We start from the raw sequence: 22,821 nt of genomic DNA on the forward strand, positions 1-22,821 counted from the left end.
GAAGACGAGGAAGAAAGATGAGAAGTAAAAAGAAGACATGTTGTAGATGAAGAACAGAGGAATATCAGCAGAGCTTCCTGAGTGGTTGTGAGTGAAGAGCCAGTGCATGCTGGCTGCAGAGATTCCTGTATTCAAAAAACAAATTAATTATCTGCACATTAATGGAACATGCAATTAGACATTTTATTGCTGTCGGGTCTTCTGGTGAATTCAGCTATTCACTTATAATCCTCCAAACAGCTTGAATTTGAACAGAACTGCCCATTTATTCAGCAGGGAAGTGGAGTTACTTCACATATTAAATAGTGATTCTTAACTTTGAGATGTTCCAGAAATCTACAGACAACAGGAACATTAGTAGTGTCAGGATCCTAATCATGACAAGTGTCCAACAAACAAAAAGGAACTAGCTAACTTTGTGAAACATGATTGAAGGTTAATTGTTGTTGATTATGAACAGTCCAACCTGTCCACCATCTGATGATGCTCTGGCTTCATGGAGGGCAGAGTGTTGTCATGACAACTCCAATGCCAGCATGGGATCATAAACTACACACAGACCATTTATGGGGTGATATAAAAATGACAGTGGTGTTCCTGTCCTCCAGTCTTCCAGGTGAAGGTGCTGAATGTCACCCAGAGTTACTATGTTACTTTCTAGTACGAGATGGAGATCACACAGGTTCTCAAGCTGTACGAGATGGAGATCACACAGCTTCTCAAGCTGGGTGAGTCACTGGACTTGGTCTCTTCTACACGCTCGACTACAGTGCTGCTGCTCTGTGCATCTCCACATGACATGAGGAGCACATCAGAGATCCATTTAGACCAATTTCTATACACTGACCAACTTAATATTCACATTCACATTCACTTGTATTGCAACAGGGCAACCCCGGGCCGTCCCAGGTCCTTTCTGTGTGGAGTTTGCATGTTCTCCCTGTGTTCGTGTGGGTTTTCTCCGGGTGCTCCAGTTTCCTCCCACCATCAAAGAAAGACATGTATGTTAGGGTTAATACTCCTGTCAGTGCCGCTGACCAAGGTACTGGCAAAATAACTGGAGTTGGTCCCCGGGCGCTGCACAGTGGCTGCCCACTGCTCCTAGTTCTAGGAAGGTTCCTAGTAGAGGATGGGTCAAATGCAGAGGATGAATTTCCCCAAGGGGATAACTAAAGGATAACTTAACAGTAGTTAATCAGAATACATACGATGAATTTGACTTATAGTCTAAGTATGCAGCGTAGTGGTTCCATCAATATGACTCTGATGGCTCATCCGACAGGTGCTCATTAGTGGGGCAGGTTATGGTAGGAAACAGAGTCCAGGAGGTCTTGCTTGATATCAGTCTGCATGTTTTGATGCAGACTACCATGGAATACAACTAAGGCACTCCGTCTTCAAGTAAAGAAATATCGAATTTTTGAGCACAGCCAGGCAAACAGACCAACGTGTCTCCGCTATTCATCAACAATCACCCTGGGATATATACTGTACAGCTGTCAGTGGCAGACTTAAGATATATACTGTACAGCTGTCAGTGGCAGACTTAAGACCTGGGATATATACTGTACAGCTGTCAGTGGCAGACTTAAGATATATACTGTACAGCTGTCAGTGGCAGACTTAAGACCTGGGATATATACTGTACAGCTGTCAGTGGCAGACTTAAGACCTGGGATATATACTGTACAGCTGTCAGTGGCAGACTTAAGACCTGGGATATATACTGTACAGCTGTCAGTGGCAGACTTAAGCCCTGTTCGGAATCAGACCCTATGACAGAAATAGTGACTTGTAGACTACAGAAGGGGGAGGGGGGGCGCACCCCCCCCAATCACCATCAACGGCACAGTGGTGGAAAGGGTGGACAGCTTCAAGTACCTGGGAGTCAACATCCACCAGGACCTGACATGGGCCAACCACACTGCCACTGTTGTCAAAAAGGCCCAACAGCGACACGGACTCAGGCGCCTGAAGAAATTCAGGCTAAGGCCAAAAATCCTCAGGGACTTCTACAGAGGCACCATTGAAAGCCTGCTGACTGGCTGCTTCACCACCTCCACCATGGACCGCAGGGCGCTAAGAAGGGTGATGCGCGCGGCCCAGCACGTAACAGGATGTGAGCTGCCAGAACTGCAAGATCTGTACAACCAGCGGTGCCTCAGGAGGTCCCTGAAGATCATCAAAGACACAAACCATCCCCACAACAGTCTGTTCTCCCTGCTACCCTCAGGGAGGAGATACAGGGTCCCAAGAGCACGCACAAATCACTTGAGGGACAGTTTCTTCTCACAGGCCACGAGACTCCTTAACATATACAAATAGTGTAGTAGGTAGTAGTAGTAGTAGTAGTTTAATTAGGTATATGCTATTTGCACCTAACAGAATGTTATTATGTTTAATTATGTTTAAAGTATGTTCATGCCATTTGCACTATGGGCAGTGAATACGCCACTGTCTGTGGCGTGTCTTTATTGCTTGTTGCCTCTTGTTTTTTTTGTTTTTTTTTGTTTGTTTTTTGCATGTTGTAATGGAGCCTACAGCACAAGAATTTCACACGTGATACTTGTACTACGGAGTGACAATAAAAATCTTGAATCTTGAATCTAGTGGACTACTTATTGTGGGTTTTTATAGTGTCCGAATTCTCAACTGTTAATTTGATTCACTATTTTCTCCACTATAAAATACCCACAATGCACAGCGATTTCTAGTGAACAGCGAATGTACCCTACATTTTCGCCGGTATACCACAATGCAATGCGGTTGTCTTTACCGAAGGAGAAGAAGAAAGTCATTAGCTCGCGAGCTAACAAGCTTGTGAGCTACTTGACCAGCAAAGCTTGCTATTAGGAGACAGCACCATAGTTGACAAAACCACACATGCACGTAATTAGAATTTCAACGGTTTATTTAGGATTTAGCAGTCAAAACATGCAACATCAATACTACCTGAGGACATCTCAATCTGCTCGCAAGCTCAGCAGTTTATGTGATAGTGGGTGCAGATTGCTTGCATCACATGAATACCCGGTGCAGCTGGTGACGCAATGATCTTCAGGAACGAAAATCTGTGTAGTGTCTGAAACTCATTTTGATCATTCCCCATATAGTTCACTATGATAAACACTATAGTTCACTATATGATAAACAATATATTCACTATATGATAAACACTATATGGGGAATAGTGAGTGAGTGAATGAGTGAACGATTCCGAATGCGTCTTTAGTGTTTTGGGGGCCTAAGGCGAACACAGGCATGATGGGGCCCTCCACATCCGTTGTTCTCAGGGTTGCCAACTTTGGGTACCTGGCTGGAGTGGGATTTTGATGCCACGACTCCATGTATGACTCCATTTACCACCAGGCCTTTAAAAAGTATGTAGCTTGAGCTTACATGTGATGGGAGACACACACACACGCACGCACGCACGCACGCACGCACACACACACACACACACACACACACACACACACACACACACACACACACACACACACACACACACACACACACACACACACACACACACACACACACAGACACACACACACACAGACAGTGCTATGTTATTGACTCATCCTGATATCACAGAGAGGAAGTAGGCTAGAAGACGAGGAAGAAAGATGCTGTAGATGACACACACACACACACACACACACACACACACACACACACACACACACACAGGCAGATTATGAAATGACGGGCCCCTGAGCCTGGATGCATAATGGGCCCCTCTCACAGCGCACATAAGCACAGTTAAGGCCAGATTAATAACTAAGGCAGACACTCACCTGCATCTCACAGGATTTACAGCACAGCCACCTGAACACTCAAAGCCAACAGCACAATAACAAGAAATAAACTCACCTGTATCTAACACAGGCTTTACAGTGCAGGTACACTCAATTAAAGCCAAAAGCACAATAACCCTCTAATTGTCCATAAACTTATGGAACATTTTGTAAAAAAATGTAGCGTTGGCCCTAAGCCACTGTAACATCCCCACACATCCCCCAGCAGTTGAAAAACTCGTGCTGGGCTAAAAGAGACTCAAAGTAAAGAAAGGAATGTCCGTATCAGTATATTGAATAATTAAGTAGCCTATTTAATAGTTCATAGCATAGAGTTATTATAAAGTGTTCCAGAAAAATATTGTTTCTCAGTGTGTGTGTGTGTGTGTGTGTGTGTGTGTGTGTGTGTGTGTGTCTGCGTGCTATCTGTGCATGCAGGCAGTGTGTGTCATATCCTGGGGATGATGAGAAGAGGAAGGAGAAGAGGCCCCAAAGTTTCACAACTCATTTACCAAATGATCTCCTTTCTTTGTTACCACGGAACACAGGAACATTAGCAACTACCATGTGTTTTGCAAGCTATCCGTTTTGCAAGCTTTGCGTTTTTCAAGCTATGTTTCGCAAGCTATGCAGCTATCCATTTTGCAAGCTATGTTTTGCAAGATATGCGTTTTGCAAGCTATGCGCTTTGCAAGCTATGTCGGGCAATGTCGTTTTGCAAGCTATATGTATGTTCCCCACTGTAGAACATGCTATAAACAGTGATGCCAAACACAAACAAGCCGTGGAAGCACAGAGGGGAACTTCTACAATATTCCATATTCATTGAAACGCTCAATGTTTGCACTTGATCATTTTTGTGATGTACATTTTAGATGGGTCACTTATTTTGATCACATCTTTGGTACATGTTGTACGTTGATTTGATTTGATCATGACCTGTATTTATTTTACTGTGACTTATGAATTTAAGACTAAAAAAGTAATTTACTGTACACCCTTGTATTTATTCTATTAATTTGTGCTGTAGAGTTTTATGGGTGCGGGAGGGGGAGGGGATAAGCCATTCACTGATACCCCAGAAAGTCTCCCTCTTTTTCACAGCCTAATGTTGAGGTAATGTTTAGGTTCCTTGTACAATTTACAGCATTAGTTTTTATGCACAGCCTGTGAGGTCCTGTTGTAGCACTTCTCACAAAAAACTAACACTATGATTATGATTCACTGGAACACTTTTTTATACTTATAGACGGTTTTCACGGAATTGGGTTGCTATGGGAACAGTTTAAACTCTATCTTATTTCCTGTCAGCTATGGCATTAGCAAACATTGCAACAGGAAGTATATAGGGGCAATTTTGAATGTTTATGTTGTCAAATTCAAAGTGTCTATATATAAAGTGAATTGCATAGAAACAACTCACCAAAATTGACTCTTGCACAGCTGATTTCACAAAACATTTCCACGAAGGGGGCTAAACCAGTGTGTCCCTTGTCATACCTTGGCTTTTGCTGAAATGACGCCACTGCAAGAGCCAGGCTATTTCCTGGCTCTTGCTAATGACTTCCCCACAGCCAACGCAAGCCAAAACATGACCAAACATGCCACAATGACGTCCGCTAATCCATCCAGAATCCTTAATGGCCGTCTTGAGGCTGATCTGGCCCATAAATTGTCCAGGTTGCCGTTTTCAAGTGACTTTTATTAGCTAACGTTAAAAGCAAACAACACCTCTGCTGTCATTGTTTTTAGCTATGCAGCTGTTGGGCGATGCGCGCCAGCTCGTGCACATGCTGCCTGCAGTTCCCCTAACGGCCACCGGTGTCAGTAATAGTTAGAACGTACAGATTGGACCTTTAACTCGTCATAAGAATAACAAAATAATTGTTGAATCTATTTGCATCCTTTCATGACATGTCTTTATTTCTTGCACAAAATTATGGAGATTAGTATCGATAAGAGTATCGATAAGTATCGGATTCGGTATTGATAACCAGTAGCCTACCGATACGAGAACCGGTATCGATCAAATCCAAACGATACCCATCCCACTCGGTACATATAGTCTTGTGCAAGGTCCGAGAACATGACTGATTGTTGCAGCTGGTTAACGTATAGCCTGCCTACTTGGCCGAGGGTCTGAGCTGCGGCGCTCGTACTCAGCGCATTTCCTCATCAAACTCTGTGGGAAAAAAGTTGCTTGTGACAAAGAAATAACTCTTAACTAATAACACTTTGACGACTTATTTGAGGGAATGTAATAATGTTATCTATCACCTCCGCTAACCTGTTGCTCTTTGAACAACTCTGGATATTTATCAGCGAGATGTTTGGCCAAGCTGGACGTGATTGGTTCCCTTCGCATGTAGCTTTGAAACATCGTTTACAGACGCAGACGGGCTCCGTGTCAGCAACGTAATGGTGGGAGGAGCCTGGGAGGATTACACCGGAAGAAGCTCCCATATTTCACGTTAGGCATCATGGCAGCTAGAAATAAGGTGGATAAGCCACTAGGTTGATCCACCAAAAAAGTGTTGGCAGGTTGACAAAATCACTGTCAATGGAGTGGATGACGTCACAATGGAGTGGATGACGTCACAATGGAGTGGATGACATCACAATGGAGTGGATGACATCACAATGGAGTGGATGACATCACAATGGAGTGGATGACATCACAATGGAGTGGATGACGTCACAAAAATTCACATATCTGGGCGCAGCTATTGCTGTTTCCATAAGTAGGCTAGATGTACTTCTACCTGTAAATAATATGTGTACTTTTCTCATCTCTGAGGAGCGGTCCATAAGCTACTGCTGATTGGTCTATCCTCTCATGCTACAAACACCTCGTGCTACAAACGGACATGTATTTATGTATTTACAGGGTCTCCTTTCTAGACTGGCACTGACAAAGAAGGGCTGAGCACCACATTTGAACACAGGGGGGCAGTGTAACACAGGGGGGCAGTGTATGATAGCTCGTCATTCTCCCTTTGTAGGACACATTCACCTCCAAGGTCCTTTCCTCGTCTAGACACCTTGCAAATGTCCCTCTGTCTTGTGCGAGCGGGCAGAGGTTGTGAACATTCCTACTTGAATAGCCTAACCGGGAAATTTCACAGCTTAAATCCACTACTGTCTCGTCTGAGCTGATGGATTTGAAAATGTCAACAAACAAAATGAAACTGAAATTAGGCTTCAAGGAGAAACAAAAGGCATGGAGACATCAATCAAAACAGTGTCATTCAGCACCGAGGTAATATCTCACCTGCTCTCACCTGGTCAAGCACAGACACTGCAGGAGGAGGCAGCGAGGTGCCTCCTGAAGGGGTCAGACCCATAATCCAGCAAAGGTCATAGTTCACCTTCCTGACTGTGTGACATTTACATGAGCGGTTATCAATACATTCCCTCAAATGATTGTAGTATAGACCTTATTCGCTAACCCTGGACGGCGCCATATTGTTGACATACCGTCCTGTGCGCACACAGCGCTGCAGCTAGACTCAGCCCTCAGTCTTAATCCGTTTCACTCCTGTAAGACTGAGAATATTACTATTTAAATCTTTGCATAACGTTAGGTGGCGCTGTTGGAAGCCTTGCATCGGAGAACCAATCATGAGTGTTGTGGGCGGGCCTGCTTTCTGGGGGCAGATCTCATGCAGAACCAGTGTCTCGCAAAACATCGTCGCATTTGCGGAGAAACATACGTAGAAACAAACATAACCTGTTAATAGGACGTGTTTCATCCGGCCCCGGCGGCTAGAGGTCTTTCCCCCAGCGATAAACCCGACTCCCGAGGGTAACGTTACAGAGCCTGCTGGCTGCTGATGACTTCACACAAGTTCACAGTATCAAGCGGACCACTTCCGGGTAGGAAAAATGATTGTAAAATAAACCACAGCTATAAATTTTGTTTGGAGCATATCAGCTTCATGCTCTGTGTTAGGACTATGATAAATGGCATTGCCGCTACCAAATAAAATTCTAATAATAAATGTAGGCGTGTCTGCTGCCGGCGGTTCTCGCCGGGCTCGGACAGACAGTTTCTGACAGTGAAATTCCCAGACGTTTGGTGGCGCAGCTCACCAAACGTCTGGGAGCCGAGACTACGCTGCAGCTGACAACTAGTAACGGCCTTATTGTCGTTTCTGTTCCATTACAAAATTGCGATGCTAATGACACCAATAAAAACCCCACAGTTGTTGTTTGTATGCTGGCGACGACAGCCGTTAATGCCTGTAATAAATAAACAAAAAAACGAGGTGAACAGACTTTGCTGTGAGGAGCTGTCAGAAAGTTTCACCTGTCTCAACTAACTATCCACACACCTCTCCTGTGCTGCTAACGTAGCCTCAGTGTCGCTCCCTTCACGTCTGAGGACGGTAGAGATAGAAACAAACCACGGGGACTTTATTGCTGTCATTACTACAGCCATGTCTAACGCAGGTCACCATCCGAACACAATTGGAACGATACAGGTAACGCTAACAGTGGCTAGCTTCCTATAAACGCTGCTCCACATAGGCTGTCACTTGAGAGCTGCTACGTTATGTCAACAATATGGCGGTGGTGGGCGTGCCAGTATGTGAGTGACGTCAATCGAATAAGGTCTATTACTGTAATATAACACTAACACACCATTATTGCCCCTTCCAGCACTCCTCACTGTCTCCTCACTGGTTGCTAACCAGTTCCTCAACAGTCCCTTTTATTATACGTAAGTTAAAGGGACACTCCACCGATTTTCAATGCTGATTTATTTTGCACACAGAATCGCACACATATCCGATAAGTGTAAACCGTTTTGCAGACAATCATTTAGTTTGACAGTTGTTGAGAGTTGTTTTGAGTAAAGTTGTGGACCAGTGATGTCATTCATGCACAAATTCAATCATTGATTATTCCTTTAAGAGAGAACTCCCAGGCATCGAAAAATGGCCGTACGCTCGTCGTACAAGTGTCACAGAGGCATTTCAAAGACACACACCTAAGCAGAGGTCTTCATTGGTTAGAGGATTTCGCAATTCTCTGTTAGCTTCCGACCAGAGGGGCGCTGTGCAGCGCTACAGTATGTTCGCTGAGCGCAACAGCACAAAACAGAAGGATTGGTATATTTAAGTTATTTATTAGGAGCATCGAGCTTTCAACCCCCCCGGCGGCTCATCTCTCGTTGAAATTACTTTGAGTCTGAAAGTCGGGGTGCTTTAAAAACACATTGCTCCATAAGTTCAGTTTTTACGTCGCAGACCGATCATTACTGTGGTACCTAGGCACCCCCCAAAGGCCCATTCTGAGGCAGGAAAAGCCCTGCCTATACTGTGCAACCCCCCCTCGAAAAGTCTCCATGATTTGAACTCCAATGAAGAAAAAAGCAAGTGGAGAGAGACGAATGTCCCCATCAATTCTGCTCTATCTAATGGATGTCTCCCAAGGAACCACAGCCAGAAGTTCTGCCATCACTCATGCATCCCTGTCTTATCACTCAGCCAACACCTTCCTGCCTGGCAAATGTCATAGCCTGACCAGATCCTTCAGTGTGTGTGTGTGCGTGTGTGTGTGTGTGTGTGTGTGTGTGTGTGTGTGTGTGTGTGCGTGTGTGTGTGTGTGTGTGTGTGTGTGTGTATGGAGATATCTGAGTGTGAGATGTATTGAAGCTATGATGTGGAGGCAGCAGGATAGCGAGGGTAGAGCAGGCGGCTGCCGTGAGACGTCTCCCTCTGCCCATATTAGTCAAAGCAATTCAATCTACCAGTGTGCTCTCCCTGCCCCGCCTCCACACCTCATCACTGTGCTCTCCCTGCCCCGCCTCCACACCTCATCACTGTGCTCTCCCTGCCCCGCCTCCACACCTCATCACTGTGCTCTCCCTGCCCCGCCTCCACACCTCAACTGTCACTCTGTCCTCAAGGCCGTGATGGATGGACTCCGCTCGCACTTCATTCTGACTCCATGAAAGAAGCAAAGCAGGGCGAAAACCAAACGTACAAAATATTACAATCCTGTTTGTTTCATCCTGCTTGTGGCACCAAGGACAATTCAGATACTGTTGTCAGTCAAGCTGTCCATGAAACAACAGCAACAACAACAACAACAACAACAAGATACTTTATTGCCACACAACCAGGTTGGTGGTATTTGGTTTCGGTACAGTATATTATATTATATAAGCTCTGAAACGTTAAACATATTTGTGACAGCTGCTGCAGGTATTTTCACCCACATGTAGGCGGAGGTCATTTTTCAGTTTTTTACACATTATAAAAATTCAGATTGTAAACTTTCAAATGATGTGTCATACATTTGTAATCTGAGAAAGAATGAAGGGAGATACTGTATGCTTATTTGAATGATCACACTCCTAAAAGCCACATTCAGAGATAACGGCCCTCAAAGTTGGAGAAGCTTTTCACACCTAGGCAGCCAGGTAAGGGGGGACTGGACAACAAGGGCTTTTATTGAACATGATACACTTATTTACTGATTCTAAAACTGTTGCATTTGATGTGGAATGGATAGTTCAAAAGCTAAGCTTGTGTATTAATGGAAAAAACGAAAAACACATTTTTTCAAACTATTTTAATAAATACATACAAAGACAATTCAAACATTGGGGTTCATCAGGTGTCTAGTTAAGGTGTGTGTGGGTGTGGGTGGGGGGGGGGGGTGTGTCCTTGAAGCAGGTGGTTTTGGATTATAGAGAACTGTAGCGTCTATTTGAGGGCACGGACTGCTGAGTGTGATGGGGTCTTTGGCAATCTTGCCAGGCTGTATGGGTGGTGCCAGGCTGTACGGGTGGTGCAGGCTGTACGGGTGGTGCCAGGCTGTACGGGTGGTGCCAGGCTGTACGGGTGGTGAAGATAGAGTCCAGAGAGGGAAGGTCACATGCTGTGATTATGGAGGCCTGAGCCATGGAAGTTCACCACCCTTTAGCGGGAACAGTTTCCACCCTGGGAGGCTGAAATTTGGCAGGGATGTCAAGTGTGTGTGTGTGTGTGTGTGTGTGTGTGTGTGTGTGTGTGTGAAGGTGGGGTTTGTGTTCATGCCTATAGACTCAATAGTGTCATACAGTATAGAGACACTGCGGAGCGCGTCATAGTTGGAAAGCCACGCCCACTGTTCGCGGATCGCTAGTTCACAGGCAAAAGCGGCTGTGTAGGGAGGAAATCTGAACAGATGACAGCCTGACAAGGTTTTTCCTGTTTTCAAGCAGACAAATCTTTGAAAGAATGATTTCAGCACACTGCCTCTGTCAGAGAGGAGAATGTATATTGGAAGAAAAAACATGTAATGACCCCCATCAATGTCCTTTTTGGTTTCAGATTGCCGTCCCTCCGTCCGATGTTCGTTAACACAATATCTGAGGAACGCCTTGACAGAATTTCATCAAATTTCATCAAATTGTTTTCATCAAACGTCCACCTGGACTCAAGGATGAACCGATTACACTTTGGTGGTCAAAGGTCAAAGTTCAAGGTCACTGTGACCTCACAAACGCCATTTCCAAGCTTGTTAACGCGATATCTGAGAAACGCCTTGACGAAATTTCTTCCAATTTGTCTCAAACGCCGATTTGGACTCAAGGATGAACTGATTAGATTTTGGTGGTCAAAGGTTAAGGTCACTGTGACCTCATGACCGCTCGTTTCATGCTCATTAACGTGATATCTCAGGAATGCCTTGATGGAATCTCATCAAATTTGCCTCAAATGTCTACTTGGACTCAAGGACTGATTCGATTTTGGTGGTCAAAGGTCAAGGTCACTGTGTCCTCACGACCGCCCTTTTCATGCACATTAATGCGATATCTCAGGAATGTCTTGAAGGAATTTCTTCGAATTTGGCTCAAACGTCCACTTGGACTCAAGAATGAACTGCTTACCTTTTGGTGGTCAAAGGCAAAGGTCACTGTGACCTCACGAACGTCATTTTCAAGCTCGGTAACGCCATATCTCAGCAACGCCTTGACGGAATGTCTTCACATTTGGCTCAAAATGTCAAAGTCTGGACAGACATGGATGTCGACTGCTCACTTGTTGGCGGAGGCATATATCGGCGGTGCGGTCGTTCTAGTCATTAATGTTACTCCAAATTACTAAAGCTGGATCTAAATGATCCCACATGATGGCCTGATGTGAAATACTTGGAACCAGTAATGTTACTTGATTTAATCACCAGGTAAGATCATATATATTGATATTTAATAATTTTACTTCTGAAAAAAATCGGAAATACAGCTATGCTTTTTAGCCTAGTTTGAGTGATTGATGCGAAGTTAACTATCATTATAATTAGATAACAAGTCAGTGAGATTTCACATTCATTTTGCACCCTGTGTTGCCTACTTGCAGTCAATACAGCAAAATATCCTGAGACCCATCACACGTGAATGCAGCTCGTCTGTTTTATAGACAGGAAGTTCAAGTTCAAGTTCAAGTATATTTATTGTCATTGTTAAATTGCTCCAACAACGAGATATAGACAAGCATCTCCCTGAGACGTACAGTGCAACACCAGGTAAAGTGCATCGGCCCAAATAATAAATACATACAATAAATAAATACATTATTCTATAAAGGCATCAGAGTTAGTGACTGTTCAGAAGTGCATGTAAACAGTGAGTCCAGAATGTTGTACAGAGTTCGTGAGCAATGAGTGTTCGTGAGCAAACAGTCAGAGTTGGTCAGAGTTCATTGTTCGGGGGGTGGGGGGGGGGGGGGGTGGGGGGCTGTGTTGTGTTTCGAGGGGTAGTGTTTAGCAGGCTGACAGCTTGTGGGAAAAAGCTGTTAAGCATCCTGGAAGTTTTAGAGCGGATGGACCTGTATCTCCTACCTGAGGGCAGGAGGACGAACAGATGATGAGCCGGGTGAGATGAGTCCTTGATGATGCTGTGGGCACGGCGCAGGCAGCGGGAGGAGTAGAGGGAGTGGATGTCCGGGAGTAAAGTCCCAATGATTTTGCCCGCTGTTTTGATGACACGCTGCAGAGCGTGCTGGTCTGCTTTGGAGCAGCTGGAGAACCACACTGACAGACAGTATGTCAGCACGCTCTCGACGGCACATCGATAGAAGTTCACTAGGAGCCTCTGTGGGAGGTTTTCACGCTTAAGTTTCCTTAAGTAGAAGAGGCGTTGCTGTGCTTTGCCAATCATGGCGGTTGTGTTGGCGCTCCAAGACAGCTCCTTTGTGATGGTCAGACCAAGGAATTTAAAAGACGTGACGATCTCCACTGCCTCCCCGTTGATGAACAGGGGGGAGTGGTTGTGGTGGCTTACCGAACTGGCTTTCATGGCCAATTTGAAGAAATGGTGACATTCCACACTCAGCTCAAATGTCATCCTCTCTCTCCCTCTCCCTCTATGTCTCTCTCTCTCTCTCTCTCTCTCTCTCTGTCTCTCTCTGTGTGCGCGCTCGACATGGCATGTGCTGAGAGAACATCCGTCCACTCGCTGACAAGCTGTGAACAGGAAGGAGGGAGACGTCTCAGGTGTCACTCCAGAATAGTCTCTCCCACTCATCATATATGTGACGGCGTGACTTTGACCATGATGTAGGAAAACAGGCAAGGGGAGGAGGGAAACAGGATGGAGTCGTGAAGGAAGGAGATAGATGCAGGAAGGAGGAGGCAGGAATACTAAATTAATCAACTAGTGACGCACAAGTCACACCTCACGCTCGCCGGACTTATCTCCTTGGCAACTATCTCCGCCCGCTTCAACCGGCACCAATTTAAATTCTCCCTCTTTTTCTCTCTTTCATTCGCTCTCTTAAAGTTAATGTGCCTTTGAACAAAATGATGTATTCTGTATGTACAGTACGCCCTACACGCAGACGCCCCGGTCTCATTCAGAAGCAGTATTCACCTTATTCTTTGCCCATACAAGGACGCTTCTGCATGACGTCATTTTGTAATCGTCTTTCCGGTTTTAGACACGGAAGTAGATTACGCCTACCGCAGTCATTTAGACTGGCCAAAAAGCTGTTTTCAAGCTAAAAAAAACCCAAACTGTTTTAAAGTTGTAATACTTTTCGGGTGAGAACGTAACATACTGTATGTGACCAGTTTATCAAGCCTATTTGGAAATCTTTAACGAGCAGCGAGGACTGGGAGCGCTGGCTGTGCTGACACCGGTCAGACTAACTATCTGTCAAACCCTACTGTAGGCTACCGCTACTGGCAGTGAGAAAACACTGTCGACGTGCTTTTGTAACTAACGTTAAATGCCGACCGGGTACAGCCATCGGCTCCTCGCAGCAGTAACGCTATGAACATGTAACTGAAGTTGGCCGCAGTGTAGCTTAATTCTGAATGTTGCCAAACTTCAGTCATTATTATAGTGACGTTTTGTTTTGAAATTGGCCGCCAACTAGCGCTGAACCGGAAGAACAAATACAATTGCGTCTAACGCCGGAAGAGAGAAAAAGTGGGCGTGGTGAATAAGGTGAATATCTCATGTAGCTGCCAGTATAAACACTCTTAAGGTCCTTACACATCAAGAGCGATGCGAATATACGGCACGAAATTGCGATGCAAGTTTTGACCCACCTGTCAATCACAGCCACAGATGTGTACACGCGTCGGAATCGAATTTCTGAAAAATCGACCGTGGTTCGAAAAAATAAACACCGCAATAACGCTCAGCGAAACTTCGCCGTTGGAATGCACGGTTGCATTGACTGATATAGGTTCGGAAAATATTATTAACGTGCGAATTAATCGCACGAAAAAAACGCTCCCGATGTGTAAGGACCTTTAGCCTTGGATTTCCATTGGATTCCTCGTGGAGGCCACACAGTTTGAAGCCGAGGAGCACCATGTGACGCTCTCTCAGTGTGCGAGGGACCAGCCAGCATTGTAGGTTACGGCAATCCACGCATATGTAGAATATCAACATTTCTGAACCAAAATCTGTCGCATATCACGTTTGTTGAATATTAACGTTATACACATCATTGAGTCTGCTATTGAAAGAGCGCGCTGGCCAGTAAGGGTGTTGTGACCGCGGTGGGTGGAGGGCGTAAACACTATTTAAACACAATTTTATATTATATTTTATATATTTAAACACTATTTAAATTTCTGTTGTTTATGAGAGTTTGCTTATTCAGCTTATTGCATTATTCTTATATTGTTTTTATGCTTTTTTTACATGTTCGAAAAATAAAATTGATCAAATGAAATTAAAACAACATAGATGTCAACTGTACAGTGAGTCACATCTAACGATTTCTTATTTAAGCCAGCCCAAACCATAATCCTAACCTTAACCAGGTTGTTGTATTTGCTTAATTAAACATAACATTTTACTTGCTTAAATATAACCAAAATTGTTAAAGTTTCATTTGCGTTTAACATCGAAAAGGCAGTGAGGTTTTCAAATTAACTGCAAATTTACGTGGAGATTAACATAAAATCCCAACCTTTTATTCTGGCGATTGGGTTGGGTGGAGATGTGCAGTTGGATGGTGAATGCGTCTTGTTTCGGGCAGCTGCTGGAGCTGAGGAAGGAGAACTTGACGCTGGTGTTATTTTTGTCCTTCCACCCTGCAGCGCCCCCTGCTGCATGCCCTCTTCCATCACGCTGCCCGCTGGCGCCGAGCTAATGTCATCATTCCAAGCCATCTCCCAGCTGCACCTCTTGACCCTTGTGCTCGTGCCGGGGACACATTATTTGTGTGTGTGTGTGTGTGTTCAAGGATTCAAGGATTCAAGGATTCAAGATTTATTAAGTGTCCCAAAAGGGCAAATTGGATTGCAGGAAGCGTAGTACGAAGTACATACATAAAAACAAATAAGACAAAAAGAACATTGTAAAAGCAGTCTAGAGCAGCAGTTTAAAGTGCAACACAATAGTTAAAGTGCAAATGACAACAGTAGCAACGATCTAAAGTGCACAGTAGAGATATAAAGTGCATAGTAGCAAAGTGCAGTTCACTCACAGCAGCACATTTATATCACAAGAAAGAGCTACAATGTATCATTGTATTAAAGCACAAGAAAAAAAAACCTCAGTCCAGACCAAAGGGCAGACAAAGTATATAATACAGATATACTGTATTGTACCCCTAAGAATAAATAAAGATAAAAGAATAAAAGAATAAAAGGATAAAATAAATAAATAACAGCAACGGCAGATGGGGAGACATTACATTTGTACCCCAGCAGCGTTCAACGCTCTGATAGAGACAGGCACAAAGGAATTTCTGTACCTGTTCTTTTTAACTATGGGGGCACGAAGGCGGAGCCCGGAAGGAAGCAGCTCATATTCGAACCTCAGAGGGTGGGCATCATCTGATCGGATGGACTCAGCTTTCTTCAGCACCTGTTTATTACAGATCTGGTCCAGGCTTCTGAACTGGGTTCCGGCTATTTTTGAAGCCACCTTCACTATTCTCCCCAGGGAGTTCTTGTCTTTAGTACAAAGATTACCATACCAGCAGATTATGGAAAATGAAATGACAGACTCCACAAAAGCACTATAGAACATTTTCATCAGAGTTTTATCAACCTGAAATTTGGCCAGCTTCCTAAGGCAGTAAAGGCGCTGCTGACCTTTCTTACACAGCATGTCGGTATTCAGATCAAACTTCAGCTTGCTGTCAATTACCGTACCCAGATATTTGTAGTCTGTCACTATATCGACAGGCTGACCGTTGACAAAACTGCTCTGGGGAACAGGGGGGGAACGTCGAAAATCAATACAAACCTCTTTCGTTTTGGAAACGTTGAGTTCCAAGGAAGCGTTTTCGCACCAAGAAACGAAGTCGTCAATGACTTGGCCGTGTCCTACATCATCATCGTCAAGCAGACTGACGATGACAGAATCGTCAGCGTACTTGACGATGAATCTGTTGGCGAAACGGCTGCGACAGTCGTTGGTGTATAGAATATATAAGAAAGCAGATAAAACACAGCCTTGGGGCGAGCCAGTAGAGGACAATAAGATACTGGACAGTATCCCATTGACCCTCACCTGCTGAGATCTATTCGTTAGAAAGTCTAGAATCCAACCAACGAGGCACTTATCCAGACCGAAAAAGCTGGTTAATTTCTCGACCAGAATGTGCGGCTGGATGGTGTTAAATGCTGATGAAAAATCAGCAAAGAGCAGCCTAACGTGATTCTTACTGCCCTCTAGATGCTTGAATATGAGGTTCAGTAAGGTGGCTGTAGCATCCTGCACGCCTCTATTAGCACGATAGGCAAACTGAAGTGGATCGAGCAAAGAGTCAGTTTTTGTTACTATGTGCTATCTGTGCCTGTGTGTGTGTGTGTGTGTGTGTGTGTGTGTGTGTGTGTGTGTGTGTGTGTGTGTGTGTGTGTGTGTGTGCATGTGTGTGTGTGTGTGTGTGTGGCCGTGTGCTATCTGTGCCTGTGTGTGTCATAATAACCTGGGGGTGACGAGAAGCAGATAGAGGAAGGAGAAGAGGCCCCAAAGTTTCACAACTCATTTACCAAACGATCTCCTTTCTTTGTTACCACGGAACACAGCAACATTAGCAACTACCATGTGTTTTGCCGTGGACCTGGCTGACGAGACGTTTGGGGATGCCTAAATGCCGTTCGGGAAATGTTAGTGATTGACATTTATTTGAAATGCTTGAAAATACCGTGTTGGTTTTAAGACTACTTTGTAGGGCTGGGCCATATGGACAAATTTTTTTTTGACCAAATGCCTTGATATCGAATGCCTAAGTGGGTAGACGAATAATAGAACAGCTAGAACAGTCTGGGTTCACAAAATTACATCATTTTACTGTAATGCATCGATATCACAATATCGATATAATATCACTATATTGCCCAGCTCTAAGCTTAAGACGGGACTCAAAACACAGCTGATGATGTATGGCTGGGTTAAAACATAGCTGCAGTAACATCCTGGCCTCAGATGGAGCAGATATGACTAGGAGGAGCTGACCTCTGACCTCTGACCTGATGTATCTGTGGTCTTTGACCAGTCAAAGCCTGACAAAAAGGATTGTGCGTTTCCTTTTGACGTGAGCGGTCAAGACCGCTCGTCACATCCTGGAAAAGTCGCTCCGTGATGAAATACGCGGGGTCATGCAGCATTTCCTGTTCCCATCCAGGAGAGCCATCACTCAGCTTCAGCTGCTGGGGTCTCGCAGGCGGGCAGGCAGCTGTCACACAGGAAGCCTCTGTCAATCAGCATGTCCTTCTGCCGCTTGAGAAGGTCATTAGGCTCCATGTGACTTCTACGTCCCAGCATCAGCAGATCACGAGTGACACGTTTACATGTCCCCATAAAGTCTGCATGTCACATTTACCATCAGCAGATCACGAGTCATCTGGCATGTTTACATGTCCCAATAACGTCTACATGTCACATTTACCATCAGCAGATCACGAGTCATCTGGCATGTTTACATGTCCCAATAACGTCTACATGTCACATTTACCATCAGCAGATCACGAGTCATATGGCATGTTTACATGTCCCAATAACGTCTACATGTCACATTTACCATAAGCAGATCACGAGTCATATGGCATGTTTACATGTCCCAATAACGTCTACATGTCACATTTACCATCAGCAGATCACGAGTCATATGGCATGTTTACATGTCCCAATAACGTCTACATGTCACATTTACCATCAGCAGATCACGAGTGACACGTTTACATGTCCCAATAACGTCTACATGTCACATTTACCATCAGCAGATCTACGAGTCATCTCACGTTTACATGTCCCCATAAAGGCTGCATGTCACATTTACCATCAGCAGATCAGGAGTCATCTGGCACGTTTACATGTCCCCATAAACTCTGCATAATACAGCCAGCGGCGACGAATAAGCTACAACAGAGGTTCTCAAATGTCTTTCAGCCAAGGACCCCTTACAAGATAGAAAATATACCGGGGACCCCCTCATTCTGATTTGGGATTTTGGGCTAAGCTTAATTGTTTCCACGGTAACGTGCCTGACTTTTAAATGGATAGGTTTGTTAGATTAGAATGTAATCCATGAACCATTTTAGATTTAAAGCATAACATATTTTAGTTGAACTATGAAGCTTTTGCATGCACACACAAAAAAAAAGTTTTTCTTTTCGCGGACCCCCTGGCTACGTGCCACGGACCCCTGGGGGTCCCCGGAACCCCATTTGAGAACCACTGAGTTACAATACAACTATCAGCTATCACACACCTTCACGGGGTGATCCATTACTTGAATAATGTGAATCACGGCACACATTGAAAACCCCTGGTTGTAGTTCTGCCCGTCAATCAAAGCATTGAAAACCCCTGGTTGTAGTTCTGCCCGTCAATCAAAGCATTGAAAACCCCTGGTTGTAGTTCTGCCTGTCAATCAAAGCCAATCTATTTTTGCATGTGCCTAAACCCCAAGGACTGCTGTCGTCACTGAGCGCACACAATGTGTGACATCTTCACAATGGGCTCTGTGCGGTGTTTTTTTTTTGCTGATCCATGGAGGATTTTAGACCCACTTTCCCCAGCAGATCTTCAGTGAGAGTTTAAGATTAACTTTGCCTTTCCCCAGCATATCTTCAGTGAGAGTTTAAGATTATCTTTAGTTTGTGACCAGTGACTAGTGAACCATTTCTTATGGATGGGTGTAATCTGAGTTCCTGCATTATTCACCATACCTGTGCACTGTGCTTTCTGTTCATATTTTAGGAGTGGACCATCTTCAAAATGCATGTCAGCCCCGTACAGGATGCCACTCAGCTCTCAGGCATTTCACAGTGCAGCATCACAAGGCCTTTCAGTCTTGGTGTCAATTCAAACTGACATTGAGTGTAAAAAAAAAAAAAAAAATAGCATGAGAGACATATGGCATTTTTCACATTCATTTTCTTGCAATTTTATGCTAATTAGACTACAAACGAGAAATTTGACTTAGTGTAAGTATGCAGCGTAGTAGTCACATCAATAACAGCAGACAAAAAACATATAATCACAAAGATTTAAAGTACAGTCATGTGTAGGCTATCATCTTAGTAGCAAGTTAGCTTGATATGTTTTGGGTAGGCCTACTGTTCTAATGTAATGGCTGGCTTTGGAAAAAGAAACGTTGGATGGCTCTTTGCCTCCACGTCGTGCATTAAAATCGTTTAACACACACCTATAGAGTTGATTATCCCTTACTTACGGATTACTAAATTAATGTTATTACTAATTTAACTAAATGTTCTTGTGTGTAAATCATGAATCCTCATCCACCAAAATCTCGTTACATTATCGATATTGAGGTATTCAGTCTAAAATATTTGATTTGATTTCATCAGTATCGCCCAGCTCACAGTAGCATTCCCAGGGCGAAGGCAGATCATCGACGTAGTCAAAGTAATCGACTCCGTAAATGCGTCGGCTTGCATAATGTGCGTCGATTCGTCGAAATTAAGTGAAGCAAAGATAATTAATACGCTAGATAGCTCCGTTCCAATATCAGATTTCAAAATAAAAGTTTTTAATGGCTTCTGAGTGCGTTGTGTAGACTTGTGTAGAATCAGGAAAAATCCGACCGGAAGTCATAGTGTTGTTGTCGGACAGTGGAAGCGGCTAACGTTAGGTAGTGAAAGTGAAGTTTGCTCCGTCTATCACATGGATTTGTTATTCCCTATACTCCCAAGTGACAGGGACAGGACAAGCTACAAAACATCGTCCACAATCATCTAAAGTGTGGGAGTATTTTAGACCGAGACCCAACAATGTGCTGCTCTGTAACGTTAAACTCCGCAAATTGGAAATGACACGTGTTATGTACACCTACACCCGGAGTCCTGCACGTCCTGTTGATGGCAGCAGACGCACCAGGTCAGTCCTGTTTAATTAACTTTGCGATCACGCATATTAGGATTATCAACACATGGAACGTGTTTGTTACAGGGATGTAAACTAGTCACCTTTAGGTGCAGTGCAGACAAAATTGTTGGATTTGGATCTAGTACTGTGTTTCTGTGCATGAGTCTCTGCTGTGTAGTGGATATCTTGTCCATAGACGATCTTTGCTCAACACACAGTGGTTCTTGGGTAAAATCATTGAGGTATAATATGAATGGAGGGAGTGTCCCTATCTCCTCCCTGTATGTTATTTTTGAAGCCAAAATCCGGCCAGATCAGTGAACCAGAGTCTGCGCAGTAGCGCCCTTGATTGAGAACCTCTGAGAGCTCCACGCCCCTCTGAACTTTCTTATGTAGAACTGCTGTTTCTAGAATGCGCACAGTGCGTTGTGTATTTATATACAGTCTAGCTCTGTAAATATGACAATTTAAGTTGTAATATTTTTTGTCTCGCCAAAAGTAACCAGGAAGATTCCCACTATGAGATCAGTTTATCAAAATGACGCCTGTACGAAAATCTGATTTTGGTTGTCGGAGATTTCAGACCTCCGGGCTGCTGCTGACTGCTGAGTGCTCTCAGCGCGGATTGCTGTGTTGACTAAGCTAGCCTAATGTTTTCGTGGCATTTTGATTAACTTTATGATTTAATTCCTTTTGGAGCAAATGTTTGTTTTACAAATCTAACCTTGACGCTTTACGCAACGTTGTTTGCTGGTATAGTGTTGTGGGTACTGCAGCCTGTAACGTTCTCCGTTGTCGGAGATTGAGTTGTATCAGCCAGACAAGTCAGACCTCCGGGCTGCTCTCAGCCCGCAAGAGGAGCCAGGGCTGCTTGGCTCAGCCTCTCACTGGGGGAAATTCTCAGATGAACAGCTCTGTGTTGATTAGCCTAATGTTTCCGTGGCATTTTGATTAACTTTATGATTACGTTTCTTTTGGCGCAAATGTTGGTTTGGTTGCTACGTTGTTGTACCCGCCCGGTAGTGTGTGTAGGCAGGCCAACCTAACGTTAGCCTAGACGTGAGCCAGGCTGCCTGGTCTATTGCCTGGTATATCGTTACTAAGAGAGGAGCTTGTGAAGAATGAACATCCCCACAGTCAAAGCATTTCCCCCAGATATGCATATAAAAACGTTTGTTGCTTTAATAGCCTACAAAAAATAAAACGTCTGTTTGTATGTCATGCTAACCCATTAGCGATGAGCTAATGGTGGTTGTGTACTACTAGGCCTCATCTTATAGCCGGGACGGGAGTTAACGTTATAAAACACATTTCCTGTCAGTTGGACAACCTGGTCAGTTCTGAAAATATGTGTCTATTATTGTGTTATTCCAGCTATCGTTATCGGTTGTTAAGTTATAGTAATATGAAAAACAGCCGACTAGCGCAAGCAGCTAACGCCATTGCTAGCCTGCATGTTAAAACCATTGTGTAGCCTACCTATAACGTAGCTGGAGTAACTCATAAAACACATATTTTCTGAACTTACTTCAGTCCCCAACCAACGTTAATTCCTCGCGCACAAAACATTTGTTTTCATTCCTCAAAACAATGTTCTTTTTATTGGGGTCCATTGATGTCTGGTAGCCAGCACAGCCAACATGAGCCACCCGACTTCCAGGGAGCGTTAGATGACATGAAGCCGTGTGTCTTGTCTATGACGATAGATCTATAATGTGCAGAGCCTGTTCAGTCAATGACGGCTTGAGACTGGCTGCCACAGCTGTCAATCATCCATTTTTATCCCTTTTTATATGTCAAATAACTACTTAAAAACAAACTGATCAGAAAAATGACCACTTGCACAGGCATTAGCATGATAATGACTATCTAAAATGATACGAACCACCTTTGGAAAAAAATTATCTGATGTTTACTGTGAATATTTCGGTTGTGATTTTCTCATCCACTAACATGGGGAGGCGGGCCTTGTGACCTAATACTGGATTCAGCCGCCAGAGCGGCGATCTAACATGCAGCGGCTTCACTAAACGGGACCTGAAATGGCGTCCATCTTTATATAGGTCGATGGGTAAAATCCACACAATGTGAAGCGTGCACTCCGGGAAATGCTGAAGTTTTGTTTACTTAGCATCATGTTGAAACTAGTGTTTACATAGCTGTGTTTACTTTCTTCACGGAGTCGGAGACAAACTGCCAGTCAAATCCCAGCTTTGTGAAGAG

Source organism: Poromitra crassiceps (genome assembly GCF_964638095.1).
Source record: "Poromitra crassiceps genome assembly, chromosome: 27".
Classification (NCBI taxonomy): domain Eukaryota; kingdom Metazoa; phylum Chordata; class Actinopteri; order Beryciformes; family Melamphaidae; genus Poromitra; species Poromitra crassiceps.